We start from the raw sequence: 22679 nt of genomic DNA, 5'->3' as shown, positions 1-22679 counted from the left end.
TTGCATCGAGAGCAACATATCCAGATTTTGGGATACACATTCCAGATGCAGCAACACTTTGAACAGATTTCGCTGTTTGGTTTTGAATCTCACATGCGTTTCATTCTGTCTTGACTGCAGCATACTTTATTCAGGGGTTATTGCTGCTGTATTGCTGGATTCATGACACTTTCTCACACTCTCTCACTTGCTTTCATTTTACTGTCCAGGATGGTACTTATTTCTAGGCTTTATTGACATGTTTTACCTGTAGTTATTACAATCCTTTCCAGCAGTCTCACTTCTGTCATGTTTCAGTATTTCCACAGGGATATATTTCACACGTGATTTCATCATCTTCTGCAGCTATACTTTTCAGCCTGCTGCAGGTTGTGTACTATTTTCTTACAGGTAGGGCATTTTTATTTCAGAATATATGTCAGACAGTTTCATTTTTCGGTTTAACTTACAGGCTGAAACACACTTTTGTAATCAAGCAATACTTGCATACACTTTCACACTGTTACTTGCAGATTTTATTCCTTACTGACTACACTGCACTCTTTTGCTGACTGTCATACTTTTATATTTCTTTACAGTTACTGGTAGTGGATTACTGACCTGCCTGGTGGCACAACCGCACCAGCCTATCACCATAGGCTCTGCGGTTTGCAGAACGGACACCTGCAGCTGTAATATAAATGAAGTAATATTGGAATACACATCTCCATAATATCAGCTAGTTTAATTTCTTACATACATAATTAAATGTTACTTACTCAGTAGTGGGGCGTTGGGTGTTTGCCGGGCCTCCTGGATCCAAAGGTTCAGTTGGTCCTGCTTGCGTCTCTTCAGGTCCGCATGGTGGTGATGGACCTGCTCACCAGTCCTTGGAATCCCTGTGGCACTGGTGAGATCATGAGCCAACCGGTCCCACGCCTCGGCCCTGTATGCTCCCCAGAGGACCTGGCCCTGCATGAGTTGGGCCTCATGATTATGGACTAGGAGCCAGACCATGTACCTGGACTCCTCAACACCCCACCTCTGTGCTCGAAAGCAACTACCCTCTCCTACTCCTGTCATTCTGCCTGCAGGTCAGTTCTACAATCATTTATGCTGTGTATTCCCATCTATGGGGCTTATATAGTCCGTTTTTCCCCACACATATCTGTGATTGGCCATTTTGGAATTGTATCAACTTCAGTAAACCTGCATTGTCATGCTCCAGTTTGTATTCATTCCTATATATTAGCTATTATTGAATTTCTAGGTACTGCTGTCATGGCTTAGTGGTTTGGTACCTTGACTATGGTGTATAGTATCCTGGGTTCGAACCTAGCCACTGCTTTTTATTTTTCATGACTGTCTAGACATGCTGAGGGGTGTGTCTGTGTAAAGGCAGTTTTGATACGGCTTGCTCAATGTTGCCCGTTAGCTTGCTTGCGTGGTGCGCAGCTCCGCGCAAACGGGGTATGCTGCTTTAAGCCTCATTTGGCTATCGGCACGCATATTACACTCAGCTCAGTTAGGGGCAAATAGATTTAGTGTGTTAGATGACTGCTCAGCTATGAGCACTCATTTTGCACCAGTTAAATCACTGCTCATCTACGGGCAGATGCACTCACTCTGTTAAACTGTAGCTCAGCTATGAGCACATCTGGCATTTTTTATTCTTTTGTTACCTCACTTGTCTTCAATATAAATGGGCTATTTCATTACATTTTACATAAATTGTGGTTTTATGTGTACATATTTGTCAGGGACTTGCTTCCTGCTTATTTTGAAAAAAAAAATGGTGTTGTGGGGGCTCGAACCATGAATGGCTGCTCTTCAGCCAACATCTCTACCGCTACGCTATTGCTTCCTGGCTTATTTTGCATATTTAGTTCTTATATGCTTTCCCACTGACTGCTAACTGTAGCTGCTTACGGCACGCCCGCAAACGAGCGCACTCACGGTTAAACATCTTTACAATTTAAAAAAATATATATAACATGTTCATTTATATATTTTATGTTCATAGTCTGTGGGGGCATGTGTTGTGTTGTGTTTATTCACATTTCCGTGGACTCTGTTGTGGGTGTTTACTTTGGGCACTTTTACACTTCTGGGGGCATGTCCGCTTGCAGGGCTCGGCCTACGGACACGCCCCCTACTGTCTTACATGGACCGTGTTAGACTTAGGTGTGATTCAGCATGCTCTCATGAATATGCAAAGCATGCTGACATCACTCTGTTTAACTGCAGCCTCAGTGTAAGAGTTATAATTCTTACACAGAGGCTTCGTGAATCCTTGCCTATCTCTTTAGCTTTTCACAAAACCATCAGTTTGTCTTTTTTTTCTGTTTCATGATATGGCCTCTGTTTGCATCATTTATGTACCTTTGTGTGAATTATTTCTGTCTTAGTCTTTGATTTTATAGATATAGGACAACCAGAAATGTTTTCAGTAGTCCAACAGGGGCATTACATGTTTATGCAAAGGGATAACAGCTTCCTGTTTCTTATTGATGTTATTTCTTTGTAATCAGTCTAAACACTCTGAAGCTCTCCGTACATTTTTTTAAATAGATTGCTTTTAATATTTCTCTGATAATACCACGTGTTTCTACATTGTTCCCTTCCTACATTTTGCTATTTCCTGTGCTCGGCAGCTATGCACTTTCCCCATTTTCCCAATGGAGGTGATTTACAACATCCTAGTATTTTATGAATGAGGGATTTATATGAGCAATTGAAGTACATTCTCAGTGAATACTCTGGTTATGTCCTGGCTTAAAAAACAAAACAAAACAAGCAAAAAAAAAAACAGCTAAACCCTTTGTTAAATTGAATGCGGTTCTGCAAAACAAAATATTTAGTCTTGTGACAATCACAGAAACAAACATTTGCATCTGATTGCCCCATTCCTGGGTTTGTGTGTTAGTATAATTTTATAATATTTAATATAACAATAACCCACGCCTGGGTGTGGGTAATGCGGGATTTACCCACAGTTGGCTTGGTTTTTTGCCCTCGGGACCAAACAAAGACAACCATGGGTAAATCCCGCATTACCCACACCCAGAAGTGGGTTATTGCTATTATACTATGACATTATTTAAGAAAATAAATAATTACTTTTCTTAAATAATGGCATTGTATAATGCCTCTTTGCTGCCCTTCCGCAGCTGTCTGGTATCCGCGGCAGTTCTGATGTACTGTGCATGCCTATACAGTACATCAGAGCTGTGGCCAAAAGCAATGGAGAAAGCAAGATCTCCATTACTTTTTGCTGTTTCACTATGTTAAATGGGTTTAACATAGCGAGACAGCTTTAAAATAAGCAATGGAGATGTCCATTACTTATTTTAAAGCTGTATCGCTATGTTAAACCCATTTAACATAGCGAAACAATAAAAAGCAACGGAGATCTTGCTTTCTCCGTTGCTTTTTTTTTTTTAAACCTGTATCGCTATGTTAAATGGGTTTAACATAGCGAGACAGCTTTAAAATAAGCAACGGAGATCTCCGTTGCTTATTTTAAAGCTGTCTCGCTATGTTAAACCCATTTAACATAGCGAGACAGGTTTAAAAAAAAGCAACGGAGAAAGCAAGATCTTCGTTACTTTTTACACACTGTGTCGCTATGTTAAAGGAGTTTAACATAGCGAGACATCTTTAAAAAAAGCAACGGAGATCTCCGTTGCTTTTTTTAAACCTGTCTCGCTATATTAAACTCTTTTAACATAGCGAGACAGTGTTTTAAAAAGTTTTGAAAAAGCCATTTGGTGAAAGCGCTTAACTCTAGCTAGCTATTAAAGTTCTCGTTTGGATTATACTTTTGTGCGATTCTTTTTGGGTTGAAGAACCAGCTACACTTGCTTTACTTTGCAGCATACTACTTTTATGAGCTGAAAAAGCTGTTTTACTTTGGAAATAGAGGTTTGCTGTTTTTGTTCTTGTTATTTTACATTGGGAACTGGATTTTTTACTGCAAAGCCATTTCGCTCCTTTTTGTGGTTAATTTATTTATGATACACTGTCGTCTGAATTAGGAGCGTTTACCTTTTACTGCAAGCAACTTGTTGCCTGGTTTTATTCTATTAGTGTTTTAAAAGAGACTTATACTAATGGAAAAAGTCAGGGCGACCGGACCATTTTCCATTAGTATAAGTCGATTTACAATGTGCACGCTGGCCAATTAGCGTGCACATTTTGGAATATTAATGGGGGGGGGTCATGGTATAATTAATATGTTTTTACTGTTGACTTGCAGTAGTCATTATCTTCGAAAATCATAGGTTAGACCTGACCCAGCCAGACTGTTAAACTTTAAAGTGCCTTTCCTGCCTTTCTGTGTTTTTTTCATATTTTCCTTTTTTTAATCTACTAACTTCATTAGTATGGCCTTTGGAAGGTGCTAACATTGTAGATGTTAAACATGTGCAGTACCACACCATATTTTCTTTAAATTCCCTTTGGAATGCAGGAAGAGATGTTAGCATTAGTACTGAAAATTAACAAACAACTGTAAAATCATGTTTGTAAAACTTATGACAGACATATTTTATATACAGTGGTTTGCTGGGCACATATGAATGCTGAATATTCTGAAAAGTCACATAACTGCCTCTTTTGGTTTCTGACACAAATCTAAGCAGAGCAATGGTCCAGTGCTACTGGAAAGTCTAGACACTTAGGCAAATAAATTTACAGTTAATATACCTTCTGTTTTTCACTTGCAAGACCATGTGAGGTTGGTAGTACTCTGACAGATGGATATATGAGTCAGTCTTTCTGCATTAATGTTAGACATGTGTTTAGAATCCTGCATACTTTAAAAATCCCTCAGATATGTGGCATTTAACCACAAGTAAATGTCTCTTTGTAACCTTGTGCAGAGGCACGTGCCTAGGGTGGAGCTGTTTTTAGATAATGTGCATATGGAATTGACATATGTGTTATAAATATGTGCATTTTTACCAATATAGCCATATTACAAGTCTATAACCTCTAAATATGTTTCTGTGAGGTATTTGGTCTAGCATAATGCAAACCTTTAAACATAAACTAAATCACAATTTGTGGTAGGCAGACCCCATATAAAACAAGACTATTTTAGTTAATAAGAGTATTACATTTAAACATATAAATTATATAATTAGTGCTAGCTACATTTTGTGGAATGATAAGATGTGTATTTCTGGCAATATGATACAAGGGAAAGATATGTGCAATTATTATTCCTATTTTCTGTTGTAATTATTCATTCTACAAAATGCTGATTATGACAATATACTTTTAGCTAAGAACTAGCTGTTAGTTAATGCTTTTCTTTGTTGGATTGTATGAATTATATTTGTCTGTGAAATGGTTGTATACATATGCTTTACACACACACACACACACACACACACACACACACACACACACACACACACACACACACACACACGTACATGCAGTGCATAAACATATGTGCAGCCATGTGTGTAGTTGTGGTATTGTGATGGGATTCATACGGTTTGAGTGTGCTTTGCTGGACTTTGATGTGATTAAGTGAATATGGCCATATTTTAATTTGTTGAGTTGACCAGTGATCAAAAACAGCACTTCAGAGATGCCAGTTTTGTTTACCGGTCAAGAGAAATGACTTGGTAAATGCCAAAATGCAATGACCTTGGAGCTGATTGATGCTAGTGTCCTCTCCAGCTCAACTGGTGAACCTGGGAATATTGAGGCAATGTTACAACTGCCTCATGTACACAGACAATCCTCTCCTTCTCCCACAAAACACAAATACATGCGAGAGATGCAACTATACGGCCAAACTGGAGGCTGAGCTCTCTCAACATAGGACTGGCAAGACCAGACAGGAGGAGAAGGTAACCACACACAATACATACCCAGTCACACATGGTACCATCACAACTTCAAATCATACACATACTCACACAAAGACATACTCGGAGGCTCTGATCAAAAATTTACCAAAACAGCAGAGGCCACCAAAGCAGACACCCAAACAACTACCACCTCACGACCCAACACATGCAACACATAGACCACACAGTCAGAGTGTCAAACAGTCACAGCCCTTAAGGCCAAACAAAATGCCAGACACACTTGTCATTGGTGATTCCATAGTCAGACACACTGACGTCCCGCTCACCAGACTGAGTAAAGAGAAGGTCACAGTAAGCTGCCTGTCAGGCGCTAGAATCCGCCACATAACGCAAGCACTCAGGTCTCTCAACAGCAGGTACAAGTACGACTCAGTCATTGTCCACGCTGGTGTCAACGACCTGAGACGCACCTCCTTGGACTACATGAAAAGGGACATCGAGGAGCTCTCTGATTATGTAGCCCAGGCAGGTATGACCCTGACCTTGAGCAGTATCCTACCTTCACCTAGAATGATGCCACAATACAGTGATAAGATGATCAGCTTTAATAATTGGCTTAAATTCTGGTGTCATTCAAAGGGGATCCAATGTCTGTCTGCCTGGGATGACATGCTGGACAAGCCACGCTGCTTCGCAAGGGACGGCTTGCACCTGTCACCCTGGGCTTCCGGATATTGGCAAAGGCTCTTGCCACCCCCATAGTGCCTTTTAGGCAAGGCTCAAATTCTAAACCTACCACCCTAGAACACCAAAAAGGAAAAAACTAAGGGTAATGCTGCTCAATGCCAGAAGTCTCAATCTCAAGATGCACGCACTCGAGGCCCTTCTCAATATGGAGAACATCGATGTCTGTGCTGTGACAGAAACCTGGTTCAAGGCTCCTGAGAGCACCCCAGCACTAACAGGTTTCACCTCATATCATGCGTCCGCCCCAAAATCCGGACAACACCAAGAAAGGAGGGGTGTCCATATTCATAAAGGACACCCACACCTCAAGGTTGGTGGCAACGCATGATGCATCGGAGACCATCCAGGTGCAATTAACCATAGGCAAGACTGCTCTGCAATTTGTAGCATGTTACAGGCCACCCTCTCAAACTCAGGAACCTCACATGGCCTTCCTGAAAACATTGGAGGGATAAATGTATCTCCAAACACCATCATACTAGGTGACTTTAACTACCCTAATATAGACTGGGAACACTACTCAAGCCCGAACACTCTAACCCAAAGATTCCTGGAGTTCATAAACTCAAATGCCATGGAACAACTAGTCACCATCCCCACAAGAGGAGAAAACATACTTGATCTCATCATCACGAACATGGGATCAAAATGTTCAACACCGAAGTATACCCTCACTGGTGAGATCAGATCATAAACTAATCTCGCTGGAGGTCCTCATCCCGCCCCACCTGAAACAAAAAGACCACAGTGAAAAACTTCTCAAAAGCCGATTTCACACTTCTAAAACTAGTGTGGTCTCCTTTAAGGCCCCTGAGCCAGTGGTAAACATTACTCAAACCGCTGAATCACTTACAAATGCCTTCTACCAGCACCTACAGGACTGCATGGATCAGGCAATCCCAAACAAAACTAAGACTTTCTGTACCAAAGGCAAGCGTCCAGTCTGGTGGACCCCAGCCATAAACAAGCTCTACAACAAAAGGAGGAAGCTACTACAAGATAGAGCAAAATCCTTGAAAGGTAAGACACCTTTGATCATTATAAGTAAAAAACTAAGAGCTCTCATAAAATCATCCAAGGCAAATTTTGAGAGAAAACCGCCAAGGACTCTAAAGAGAATCATAAGGCCTTCTTTAGCTATGTTAGAAACCTAGGAGGAAACTCCCAGATATGCTCAGAATTAGTTCAAAATGATGTGAAAATTACTGAACCTACACACATTGCCAACATACTGGCTGACAGGTTCAGTGCAAACTTCTTCCCTCCCCAAAAGGAGAGATATCTATTCCAGAGGATTGTAGCCCCCCAAACATCTCCAACGCCCAGGTGAGAACTCCCCTCACTAAGGCAAAAAACACAGCACCCATGGGACCGGATGGTGTCCCCGGCTGTGTGCTTCATGAACTCAATGAGGAATTAAACCCACAGTTAGGACAGCTGTTTAATCTTAGCCTCACCTCAGGATACGCACTCCAAGGAGTGGCGACGCGACTGTGGTCCCACTTCATAAGGGCGGTGCCTCCACAGACCCTGGAAATTACCGCCCCATTAGCTTGACAAGCCTTATCTGCAAAGCCATGGAGAGGATCATAATGGAACTCATAAATAAAGACATAGGGAACTTGCAGACTTTGGATCCAACTCAGTTTGGCTTTGTCAAAGGCAGATCCTGCCTCTTAAACTTGGTTGACTTTTTCGAGACAGTCACCAAGGCCATTGATGAGGGAAAGGCAGTCCATACAGCCTACCTCGACCTGGCAAAGGCCTTGACACAATACCCCACTCAGGTATCATCGAAAAACTCATCAGCTTGAATGTAAACCCATACATCACAAGATGGGTTGCAAACTGGCTAAGTGACAGAACCCACAGGGTCAGAGTTGCTGGAGCCATGTCAGACTCAAAGCCTGTCACAAGTGGTGTCCCACAGGGCTCAGTCCTGGGTCCACTCTTGTTCGGCATCTACTTTTCTGAAGTACAAGCAAACACAGGAGGGTTATGGCTGACAAAGTTTGCAGATGACTGCAAACTGGGCCATAGTCGAAAACACATCTGACACAGATATCCTCCAGAAGGGCCTCACAGAAATGGATAACTGGTGCCAGAGCCATGGCCTGAAGTTAAACGCCAAAAATGCATAGTCATACCCTTTGGGAAAAACAAGGCTACCCTAGCTACCATATAGGTGGCAATCCACTGAGCACAGAAAAAGTCATCAGAGATCTGGGGACCCAGGTTGACAGTAGCCTTCGTTTGACACTCATGTTGCTAAAGTAGTTAGGAAAACCTTCTATATCACCCACCTGATCATGAAGGGATTCACATCTAGATCAAGGGAGGTCATCGTCCCCTGTACTCATCACTTATTAGACCTATGATTGAGTACAATGCCCGTTCGAATGTATCTGACCAGACACCTGCTGCAGCTTGAAAGGCCCCAAAAGTTCCTCACCAAAAGGATAAAGGGTCTCAAAAATATGTCTTATGCTGCCCGACTGAAAGAACTCCAGCTCTATTCAGTCTCATACCGCTTGCTCAGAGGTGACCTGTGCCTGACATATAAGGCCATGTCAAACCCAGATTTGATGAATATGCTTCACCTCAAAAATCTAGATCCCTCAGAACCACAAGGGCGGAGACTTAAACCTTGACACGGTTATAAATAGAACGTGCTGGAGGGACAGATTCATCACCCAGAGACTCCCTATGCTGTGGAACAAAATCCCGGTACATGTGAGGCAGAGCACCTCTCTGGTCTTGTTCAAGAGGAATCTTGACCAATGGATGGGAGATTGCAGATATACCCCAGGGATTACTTCAGCGTCACTGCTTGACAGAGGCACAGCAAAATGATAGGCATAGTTTTTATTCAAACTAAAGGGGTGGCGAAAGCCACATAACTATGGGCTAGGCTTATAAATGCCCTTGGGCAGATAGCCTAGTATGAACCTATGAACCTATGAACCTATGAATAAGTGTTGCAAGGACCCAGTCCTCTGTATTGGATTGTTGGAGGGGCTCTGCCCATAAAAAAAGCAGTTTTTATAATTATTATTTAGGGATCTATTAATCTGGAATCTGGTAGGTTGTTTAAGGAAAGGCTGAGGTTCAGTGAAATGATCGGCTTCAATTTGTTGTCTGGGGAAGGAAAAGCATTACAAATGCATTTATGGCAGTGGTACTGAAATGTGTTGCAGAAGATGAAGTGTTGGTGTACTTGTTTCTTGTATCTCTTATGCTGTAGGGAAACAGCAAGTAGTTTGTGTAAGCAGTTTTCAGCCTTAATGTGGCTGATACGAGCCAAATCACTGATGTGCAAATTGATTCGATATGTTTTAAAGTATTTAATGTCACTAAATTTAAGGTTAATTGTGTTATACTTGAAGAACAGACATGGGCTTGTATTAAGATTATCGTCTGTGTGTGTTACTGTTGTTTTCGGATTTTTGTTCATTATCTCAGTGAGTTTATCATACTGCCATAAATACTTTGTTTTTGATGACAAGAAAAGGCCTTTTAGGCACAAATTCCTTTACAGGCTTCTTTGTCAGCATTGTATAAATAGTTGATTCACTCATAGTCACGCTGTATGTAAGTAGACACTAGGAATTTTACTAGGACCTGCAGATTATTGCTTGCTCCCAACTTATTATTGTAAATACTAAGATATACTATGAGCCCACATGTTTTTGTTAGATACTTCTTCACATTCTGAGCTGGCAGTATTTTTATCAGTGGAGAAGGACAAATTCAATGTGTCAAAGTCGAGCATTGGCAAACATAGTGAAGTCCCTTCCACGTATTCTTTGGTCACTTTGTCAAAAATATTCCATTGACCAGAATCATACACTGGATCCCAGGAAATGACATATGGCACAAGATTCTCATAGGACCACACTTGTATGAGTTGCATGTTGTAGCTTGTCTTCAGCTGCATTTTACATATAACAAAGGCTGAGCCTCTCAAACACCTCTTGTATCTAACACAGGTGGTGCATCCTGAGATTGGAATGTAAGTTCAGGGTACTTAATATGCAGTGGTAGCTGTGCAACACATTGCAGTTTTCAGCTCTGAAAGCTGTTGGTTGCATCTAGTACACTCACAGCTGCACATTCAGGATGGATTATAACAGTGAAGCTGTACAGTACTGTGTTATTGCTGCAAGGGTAGCAGTTAAGCTGTAATTTATATGGCAGTAGTATATTCAGATGTAGATGCAGAGCACACACTGGGGCTTGCCACATTTATCTTAGCAGCAACAGAGTAGTATGTTGTCCTCTTTAGTTATGCATTAACATTGTTTATAAGCTATTAGTCTAGCACTTTTCAGGATGGCTCACAAATCTATTAATAAACAAATATATATTTGATATATTTTATATTTTTATAGTATACATTTATACATAAGCACATGTTTTTTTAAATAGTGGAACATATAATTTAAGATGTGTACATATGTTTTTTAAGCTGCATGAGGTTGAAGCATCTATTATGAATTAAATATTTGTTTTTAATATAAAGAATCTCAGAGGTTTTGAACATGAATTTCAGCCAGCAATTTTTTAGTTAATTTTTTAATCAATTAAGCACTGATGTCATCAAGTAAGGAACAATAATGATTGGTTGATGAAGTAACAGCAAAGGTATTTAAATGTAGAAATGGCTTAGCTTTTTTAACAGTCTGATGAAGCATTGAAGAGAATGTAAAAGCGCTTACTGGATGTTTTATTGTTTTTGTTCTTTAGTTCAGTGTGTTTAATAAAAGGTCAAGCTTCTTATTGTTGTGTTTTGCCTCAAGAAAAGGTTATTTGGATTTTGAAACTACATTTTGCTCGAGGCACTTTACCCTTTGTGGTTGATTCATTTTGCTTAACTCCATTTTTATTATTGTAGCAAGGGACATGACGGAAGTGACCAGTGAAAAGGACATGGTGAATTCAGCTTTTTCTTTCAATGACACTGTGACTGATACCAATGAAACTTTGTTTAAGAAACTGTTATTAGCTGACAGTAATCCTTTACTGAAATTATCAAGGATTGATTTAACAAGTAATGAGAGGGGAACCAGCGATATTGACAGAAATATTAATGTTATACAACTAACGAGGAAAATAGAACAAACTTTAGAGAAACTGAAATATACACAATGGCAATGTAGGCATATGGAAGCCTGCATTAATTTTAAAGTAGTTCCACGTGGCTTACGTATACTTAAGATGCCGAATTTTGGCAACACTTACCCGGAACTACTTAGTAAATGGCAACAACTCAACCTTGAGACCAGCTGTGGCTATATGAAATTACTAGTAGGGTAGTACATGTCAATAGAAAAAGACTTAATGTTTGAACTTTCTAGATTACGTGAAGAATTGGCTGGTTTTATGACACAGGGAGAGATGAGTGATTTTTTGACAAGCGCTAGTGCTAATGTCTCATTACTTGAGAATAAATTGATGGAGAGAAAGAAAAAGAAACTTGAAAGGGGCTTCCTTGATTTCCAGAGGGGGAATGTGTTCACTTGGCCTTGCGAACCAATGAGAGGGAGAGGCAATAATCAGCAACAGATGGCCCACCAAAACGTAGATGGAAGAAGAGACACATCAGTTCTGATAGCTCAACCAATTAGGGAGCCTGATATGTCGAACAAGAAGGGAGTAGAGCCGCCCACCAGGAAGGAAGTGATGACGAACAATAATACCACATGTAACAACGATGTGATGGATATCAATAGAGAACCACCAGCTTTAGCGGGAACAAGTAATGTAAGAATTCTGAATCAAATTGCACGCAGGAAAGAAACAAATGTTGTTAGTGCATTTCCTACTACTTCTACAGAGGGTTTTTTTTTCTTCTTTCCCCTTACCCATATGGCTGAACACAAAAACGCCATGGTCACCGTTACAGGGATCCAAGAAACGCAAATTTCCCGAAGAGAGACTGGAGTTTCAGAAAAAAGTGCTGAAACCTGTAAGTCAGACTTAGTTATTAACATTTCTAGTTATCATTTAACATCGTCCGAAAGAAGCCTTTTAAATAGAGGCTTATCTTTTATTCCAGCGAAAGATGTTGACTTTACTGATATGCTAATTGATTTAAAAATGTTTACTAGAAATATAAATCTTAAAATGTTATATGGAGACAACATATGTGAGAATGTTAACAGAATTTTCAAGAAGCCATCAACTTTTATTCCTCAGATGCACCCTTTAGTAGAGTCATTTGAGAAAGCATGTGAGAGAGACCTATTAAAGTTGTATGATAATAAAGAAACTAAAGTCAAACATGATTTTTATAATCTGAATAGCGATGAACAACAAGCCTTGAAGAATTTACAGGAAAACAAGGGGATTGTCATTAGAAATGCTGACAAAGGGGGTGCAGTAGTAGTATTAGATACTGAGATGTATAAATCCAAGATTCAGATTCTTTTGAATGATAGTGAGACATACACGAATATTGATGGTGTGAAGCTTAACAAAGTTATTAATGGAGTACATGATGAACTATATGACTTGTTGTTATGTGCAGTGATAGATTCAGATCTTTATAAATATTTTTTTAATAGAAAAACCAACTATACCGACTTTTAGGGGATTACCTAAAGTCCGTAAGAACATTGAAAGTCCACCCTTGAGACCTATAGTTTCGAGCAAAGGATGGTTAACAGAAACAATATCTATATATTTGGAGAAACAACTAAGAAGCATAGTGGAACAAACTCCTACAGTAGTAAGGGACACACAATTTCTGGAAAGCCTTACAGACTATATACCTAGTGATATAGAGACAGAATACATGGTGACTTTGGATGTAACATCATTATTTACATCTATTCCTAATGATACAGGGGTGGACCACATGAGGCTGTTCTTGATTGAGAAAGATATGCCAAGAGAATGAATAATAAGATGTGCTTTACTAATGGATTTGGTTTTAAAAAATAATGTGTTTGCGTATGAAAACCAATATTTTATCCAAGAGAAAGGGGTGGCAATGGGCACTTCTTGTGCAAATTCATATGCAAACATAGTTATGGCATATTGGGAATGCACCTATATTATACGTAGTCCATATTATGATACGAATATATTATTATATAAAAGGGTTGTTGATGATGTTTATTTAATATGGAAAGGTGATGAGCAGACACTAAAAGAGTTCATTCAATATATAAATGGCACCACAAGTTTCCTGTCTTTCACAGGGAAATGGTCACTACACGAAATTGAATTTTTGGATGTCATACTACTGAAAGAAGGCAACACTGTACAAACATAGTTACTCAGAAAAGAATGTAGAAGAAATTCTTTGCTACATCGCACTAGTATGCACCCCCCACACATATTTATCGCAATATAGTAAAGGGTCAAGCATTTAGGGTCTCTAGACTCACCACAGATGAGACTAGGTTTCAGGGAACCATAGAGACCCTATCTAATGAATTAAAAGAGAGAGGGTATACGTAAGAAGAAAGAAGGAGTTTGCATCAGGAAGAGGTTGTAGATAGGAGTGGAAAACCATACATATACAGAGGTAGAAAGATGGATCATCAAAATGAAAGAAGAGCCTTGTTCAGGCCACAACAGCCAGTAATACCGTATACAAATAATAATAATAAGATCAGGGAGACCTTGCACAGAAACTGGAATATTCTCACCATAGATGATGATATACAGTGAATTGTGGGTGATAAAACTAGATTTACTTACTAGAATACAAAATCATTCAAACGACTATTATGTTATGAGAGAAATAATAAATTGGTGTTAACATCTGATAGAAAAGGGACCTATGCTTGTATGACATGTAACCAGTGCAGTTACATGTCTAATATCAATAGTTTTGTCCATCCTGACAGTGGAAGATCGTATAATTTTTCAGTTTATGCAGACTGCAAGTCATGGGATTTAATATACCTAGCAGTCTGCACAAAATGTAGTTATTTTTATGTAGGAAGGACAAATAGGACCCTTCGAGAAAGAGTTAGAGAACATGTCTATGCTATAAACAGGGAAGATGACAGCAATGCCCTAGCTAGACATGTTATAAATGAAGGGAGTACACATGGTTTTAAATTTACTGTGATTGTATATAAGAACATTAGGCTAGGTGATCATAGAAACTGCACTGAACAAAGAGAGACAAGGTGGATCATGAGGCTACAAGTAGATAGACTATCTGGTTTGAATGACAGGGTGTCCATGAAACCGTTCTTGATAGCAAGGGACAACAAGTATTAACATTGTTTATAAGCTATTTGTCTAGCGTTTTTCAGGATGCCTCACGAATCTATTAATAAACAACATACATATTTGATATATTTTATATTTTTATAATATACATTTATACATAAGCACGTTTTTTTTTTTTTTTTTTATAGTGGAACATATAGTTTGAGATGTGTACATATGTTTTTAAGCTGCATGAGGCTGAAGCATCTAAATATTTGTTTTTAATATAAAGAATCACAGACGTTTTGAACGTGAATTTCAGCCAGCAATTTTTTAGTTAATTTTTTAATCAATTAAGCACTGATGTCATCAAGTAAGGAACAATAATGATTGGTTGATGAAGTAACAGCAAAGGTATTTAAATGTAGAAATGGCTTAGCTTTTTTAACAGTCTGATGAAGCATTCAAGAGAATGTGAAAGAGCTTACTGGATGTTTTATTGTTTTTGTTCTTTAGTTCAGTGCGTTTAATAAAAGGTCAAGCTTCTTATTGTTGTATTTTGCCTGAAGAAAAGGTTATTTGGATTTTGAAACTACATTTTGCTCTAGGCACTTTACCCTTTGTGGTTGATTTGTTTTGCCTATATTACCATATCAGAAGCAAGGCAGACTTGTAAAGCTGTTTTTTTCCATTATAGGGGAGCCTAGACTGTGGGTCTCATTAACAGGTGGTTCCTCACCCTCTGGGAGTATTTTATGCTCTCCCTGTTCAGCACCAGCATCCACAGTGGCACTGTCCCTATTTCTACCCCATGCAGATAAGCAGAACAACCCAAGAATGAGAATGACATGGTCATTGTGTCTGTAGAGTGTTATGTTTCTATTCGTCTCTTGGTAGCCTCATTATATGCCCCATGGCATTAACATCAGCCATGTAAACACCTTTAGTAAGCTCTCAGTGTTATGTCACTGCTGGTACCTGTGAAAGTATAACCAGTATATAACACTGGGATAAATCCAGTTCCATATGGCCCTATTGTATCCTTGCAGAACGAAGGGCAAGGGTGTTTAAGCAAAGAACAGTTACCAAAGCTTACATTCACTTCTGCCTTCTTGGTGTTACAATCCCGAGATGCTTATGCAAATAAATGTACACCATGGTCATTGGGTTACACGATACTCACCCATAGAGGTGCTGTCTCAGCCTGGCACTCACATCAAAGATGCCTCCTAGGATTATACAGGGGGCATCCCCATCAGCAGTGAAGACAAGGAACGACTCATCTTCAGCTAGGGAGATGATATTGTTGGAAGCCATCACATGCAGTGTGTCTTTTGTCTGTCTATATGTCTGTCTCTCTGGCCCTCCCTTCCTTTTCCCAGGACTCATCATGTCAATGATGTGCCTATGACAGCGATGCAAGGTATGGCTGTACCCCTAATGGTAATAGTATTCTGCAGCTGGGTCTGCCTCACATGTTCCCGCACTTATTGGTGCGCAGCCCTCTACCTAACAGCCAGAACCCATGATGTCTAAAGGTGATGCACCAGGATTTTCAGCAGATGAGTAATTTCCTTGCATTTGTTATTCACCCCCTGGACATGATGGTTCTTGCATAAACATAGCAAACAGAGTACCTCTGGACAGGAAGGGCATGTATGCAGATAGTGTGGGTGTGCACACTCCACAAACGAACAGATTTAGGCTATGCAGGCCCCAGAAGCTCAGGTATGTTAAATGCTACTCTCACCTAATTGAAGGAGCACTGAGGACGGTAATTTAACTCATAATCAGAAGGCTTGCTTGTCTGTATGTGGAAACCCAGCCATGGAATCCCTGCTGCAGACCCTTACTGTTTCCTGTGGCACACTTATTTCATAATGCATTCATAGAAAGCAGAAACCATATGTTTCTCATCAGATACAGTCAGACATATAAGGGGATAAATGGATTTCTCAGAGGAACGATGATCAAGAATAGTGGGGATCTACCTAATTAGGGAAAGTGACGTTGCAGCCATGTTATGAACACTTTTTCCTACACATGTCACACTGTAATATGTACTTTTAGCTTACATCATGTGCAGAATATGAACTAAGTCAGTGACCAGCAAAGGAGAAAGGATTTGCTGGTGATTTTGAAGTTACTGTTTTTCTGGTGTATGTATTGAGTTGCTGTCTATGACCAGTGAGAAAATGAGTCCTAGATACTGGGGAGGTGAGTGGGTGAGGGGTCCCAGGAGATATGGGCCTGCAATGATGGAGCAGCTGACAGAACATGAGGCGAAGTGCCACCTTAGGGCTAGGACCAACAATAAGAGAGGACCTGCCGATTAGAATTGCCAGTGCCATATGTTAGCTAATGCCAACCATAGACCACCACTTGGTGACCCCCTTCTATAACACCAGTAATCCTGAATCAAGCTTGTATGTTAACCTCTTAGCTGGATCAGCAGACCCCCAGCAGCCAGCCTCCCACTCCATTCACTGCCATGTTTTGCCCCTTCCTGTTGTTTATGACCCATTCCTTGCACTTCTTCTAGACCTCTCAATCACCATTTATCCATCCTCTGTATGCCTGTGTCCATATGTTGTCATCTCATTCTTAGGTGTGAACAACTGCATTTGTTTATCTATGTTCTGTAATGTATGTCTGCACCCTGCCAACAAACTCTCCTCCTTGTATTCATACTCTGCTTTCCATTTGTTAGTCTTGTATAATTTTCATAACTTCTGTCAGTATACGAAAAGGGGACTGTCAGTATACAAAAAGGGGACTTTTTTCCCCTCAACTAATATGACCATGCCTTCCCTTCCCCCACAATGTAATCTGCCTTGTGTGTTCTGCTTATACATTGGCCTCTGCTTGCTATCTGCTCACTTCCCTGCTGTTATATACTTCCCATTTCCACCCCTTATTGATGCTGATGTCCCAAAGCATTGCATACACTGTGGAAGGCTTTCTAACATGATTTAATGTGCCACTGTATGCTGCTCTGCTCTACAGCACAGTACATGCCACACTCTGTACATGTCCTATTTCATTAGATAATACATTGCTGTACTCTGCAGAGCATGCATGCTATACTCTTATGAACTGTTCATATTTTTTTGCTCATCTACATAGTTCATGCACTGCTTATGCACTTATTTCACTACTCTGTATGCTGCAATAAAGTCACCAATGCTGCTCTGCAGCACACTTTTCCTCAGATATAATTTTTAAGTAGCACACAAGCTGCATTGTGCAATGTTTCTGTGCTTATGCAATGCAACCAGCTGACATTTCTTTTTGAATCCTGGCAAGTTTGTCTCTTAAAAGCATGGACTTCAGAATGCTGGCACACCTGACCAAACCTTATCCAGTAGTTTAGGGTTTGATTCTCTTTAAGTTTCCATTTGCCTTTTGTGTGATTCTTAGCATGTCAGTCAACCATACAATGCTCCTGGACCTTGGTTGCAACTGATCCTTGTGGATCAGTCCACTACCCTTGCAAATAAAAGAAAATAAATGGTCATCTTCAAGACCAAGAATTCAGTTCTGCTACTTTATAAGATGTAGTAATTTGAGAATCTGGAGAATTAAAAATAAGGAAGAACTGCAAAGGGAAAATAGCCACTGACAAAATTGCGTGTTGACATTTTGCTAGAGAACTAAAATTGTCCGACTAATTGCTTTTGTTTTTTTACTTATTTTATAACACATATAAGACATATTGAGGGATTTTATACATTTTCAGTGGTAATTTAATAGCTTACATGGAAGCCAAAAACATACTATTAGAAAATGTATCAATCAGTATAGTACTTTAAAATAACTGGATGCAGCTTAGTATGTCCAGTGCAGAGAAATATTTTCTAATTTCCAGATAAATTAGAGCACAGTTAGCCCAAGCAATAAAAGTACTATGGAACTTTAGCTGAGCTGCCTGACTTGTTTTCTGCACCTCACCACGACAGACCCTTCTCAATTAAATTAATATTAAAACAGCATTAAAAGCAAAGTTCCAGTGTCTGTGCCCCTTCTCTGTTCCTTTTTATTTTGATACATGTGCTCAACCCAAGTACAGAACAGTCTTTATTTAATTAATTTAATAAACACTACCCGCTCTTATTTTACCTAACAAGAAAACCACAGGGCCCTGTTTTGGTGCTTCTGATTCAAAATGGTATAGCTATCATTTTGTATCTAGAATATTTCTCATGCTATATGTTATTAAAATGATGATTCTATATTTTTGTGGGAGTTAAACTTTCCTTTAGGAGCAGTACTGTTTTAGGCAAAATGCCTGGAGGAGTCACTGGGGTATAACATTTTCATATTCTGGTGAATATATATACATATAATTGTTAATATTTTGGCAAGTAATGTTTTTTGATACTACCAAGGTCAGCAGTATCTCTTCTTGGTTTCAAATAGTGCTTTGTGGATGTTCATTAAAGGAGTAGACAGTGTATGTTTTTTTATTGTCAAAAATGAAATAATTTATTGAAAGTCACAGTCAAATCAACATTTAAGAATTTATGTACAAATCATAACAATTGCCATTAATGAACGCTTAGTTGTAACATTCATTATTTTAATGGGAAGTACAATAACTAGTTCTTCATATCCTTTTTCAACACTTGTTGTCCTCTTAACTTCCCATACCCCCAGTTAAACTATTTACACTTGAACTAGCCACATATGCAAGATTAACATATATTTTGAAGGTTACTTCCTTTTCTAATAACAATATTTAGGCTTTACTGCCTTCTCTCTCTGCTTCTGTCTTTCTCTCTGTATATATATATATATATATATATATATATATACACACACACACACACACACACACACACACACATATATATATACACACACACACACACACACACACACACACACATATCTATATATATATATATATATATATATATATATATATATATATATATATATATATATATATATATATATATATATATATATACACACACACAAAATTATTTGCATGAGATTAATCTAAAGTATTGAATATTAATCCCTGGGACAGATTGATTAATGCCTACACTAAATGTTCATATTCTGTATTCAAGAACATTCCTACCATGTTGCTTGTGCTACCTAGTCACTCAGAAAGATACAATAATTGTACACAGTCTACACTTTGTGGTAGCCTGTATGAATCCCCTTCAATGCTTAAGGCCTCAAGTAAACCATTACAAAAACTAAAATTAGGAGGAAGAAGGTGTGATTATGCTTATGTTGACTGTTCATGCAGAATGGTGTATAGTAAATGAAAAACTTTGGTTGCAAAATTGACTTTTTACAACCAAGATGAAAGCAACGAGAGTTACCGCTCATTACAACTTCTGGATGAAATGTAAAGAACAAACAATCACAAACATGATGAAACAAAGACTCTTTCAGGAACATTTAAAGTACTAGACATGTAGAAGACACCTTTGTAAATAATTGATTTATTTGTGGTTTTTATTTAATTTAGTTATTCAATACATTTTATTTCATATATGTTTAAATGTTATAATAAGTTGTTTATGTGTTAAAACCAATACAATATTCTTAACAAAAAGGTTGTATACTTAGTGTAGGTGTTTATGAATCCCAGGCCCTGTCTTGCGATGGACAACCAGGTCATTTATTCTTGGTCCTTTTACTCGGACAGTGTGTCCTTTTTTATCTTTATTTTTAGATTTCTCAGAGAGTGCATTATTTCCTTTATTTCCTGAATTCTGGGTCTATCTTTTGACTTCCACTTTCATGTAATAGGTTGTAATAGTTTCATGTATAAGTACTAGGATAGGTGCCCTCGCAGCCATTTTAAGGCTAGCCAATTTCCCTTTTGGTGCTTGAATTAACCCATCCCATCTGGTATTAGGTTATCCTTACCTATACCATCCCATGGTTGATAATTCAATATTACTGCTACTGAGAATAACTGGGTTCATATCATAGATAATTTGATGGGACCTATTTGTGGGATAAAACATTTAGGAGCTCCTTCTCTCCATTAGTAGTATAGGGAGCAGTCCTGGGGTAACTTTTCTATTACCCATTCTTAGATCTAAGCTGAATATGAACAGGCATGTGCTGTGTTTTACATGGATGGGGGATCTATCCAGAGCAGAGGTGTCCTCTGCTATAAATACATGTCTCTATTAACAGCTCAGTTGAAGTTGCAGAAGAGGTATAGACCCCTAGACTGAGTATTTCTAATGCAGTTTTGACTTACTGATGTGCAGCAGGTCCATCAGTATAGTGTTGGAGTATGTCTACAATCAGAAGTATGTATATTAACTGTCTTACTGATGTGGGTATATTCATTTTTCCCAAACTTAAAAGCATAATTTCTTTAGTTAATTCCAACTTTTCCTCCACTGGATTATTTATACATTCTTACAATTCTTGCTGGAAACTTAACTCCATACAACCTAAAAGATAGGTTCCCATGTCCCAATCTGTCCTGTATTACATCTGTCAGCATTCCTTTAAAATATTTTTCCAAACATCAGAGGACTGCAGAAGTATTTGTGCAGACATTTCCAGCCAAATATTCCAAACTTCCTGCATCTTGTAACTTGCCTGGGGACTGCACATATTTCTCCCCAGTCCTTTAGAATATATTCTTTGGCTAGTCTCCCTTCCCACATAGATTCATAGATTCACAGATTTTTACCAGGCTATTGACCTGGGGGGCCCTTCTAAGCGTAGCCAAATTTTCCCAAAAAATAATGATGCCCTATATCCAAATAGGGCATTGAGAGCCAGGCATTTATAAGTATCCACTCTCATGGGTGCCAGGCCTGATGTAAATTTCCTATTCCCTATTCACTAGTCTAGGTTGTGCTTAAATTGGGTAATAGATGAACTCAGCTTCACATGGGTGGGAAGCCTGTTCCATAGGAGGGACAGTCCCTATGACACATATCTGTTTCTTCAGCATGTTCTGTTTAAGACATAGACAAAATTCAGATCCCTAGACCTTGTATTTTTGGTACTGTTTGACTTATGAATATGCAGGAGATTCAAAGGTGTGGGGTTTGTGGATGCATTTTAAGCTAAACATGGACAGCACCCTTGTTGGCATGAATCAGTATATTATGTTTATTCCATGTATTAATTCATATGTTTAAAAAACAAGCAGACCTGTTTGGCCAAAGCACTCAAGTGCAGAATCAAATGGCTGCCAATAACCTTTACAATAAATAAATTACATACAGGAAACACCCTCCCTAGAACTTTGATACACCCAATCACAGTAATTCATTCAAACCCAGAGGGAACAGAGCATCCAATTGGACAATTCAGTCTTGTTCCTTCCTAATTAATATATCTTGCCAGTCCAATTTATTAAGACTTGGATAACAAATTCTGTCTATGGCTGTGATTCTAAAACTAGCAGTAGAATGTTTAATAACATGTTTATATAAAGCACTAGAGGACCTACAATTTTTAATGTCACTCAAATGTTCAAAGACGAGTGTTTTAAATTGTCTGGAAGTTTACTCATGTAAAACGCAGAACATACAAAAATAGCCAAATCAATTATCTATTCAGAAGAATGACAATTAAAACATCTAATATAAAAAACCCAAGCAATGTTGGCAGAAGAAAACTGTTTAGTTTTCATAACAACTTTACAAGCAGAACTATGTCCACATGGCAAACATCCATTTATCGTGTACCATCCATGGTTTGTAGCCCCTCTAAATCAACTATCATAGCTTTTTTATAGTGATTCAATTAATTAGCGATTATTTTACCACATCTAAAAGAAAATTTACATCTAGATGGTATCAAATCTGCCAATTTACCACTGTAAGTTTGAATTTTTTGTTCTTGACAGTGTAAAAACTTGAACAGTTTTAGTGGAAATTACAACACGATCTTAGAATACCGAGAAGATGAGTGGCAATTCCATCTGGTTGCAGACAAAAAAACTGGACTTAA

The sequence above is a fragment of the Protopterus annectens genome, chromosome 2.part0 (assembly GCF_019279795.1).
Source record: "Protopterus annectens isolate FY-2018-M chromosome 2.part0, PAN1.0, whole genome shotgun sequence".
NCBI classification, from domain to species: Eukaryota; Metazoa; Chordata; order Ceratodontiformes; family Protopteridae; genus Protopterus; species Protopterus annectens.
The sequence above is the reverse complement of the archived record's forward strand: the minus strand, read 5'-3'. Positions refer to the sequence as shown.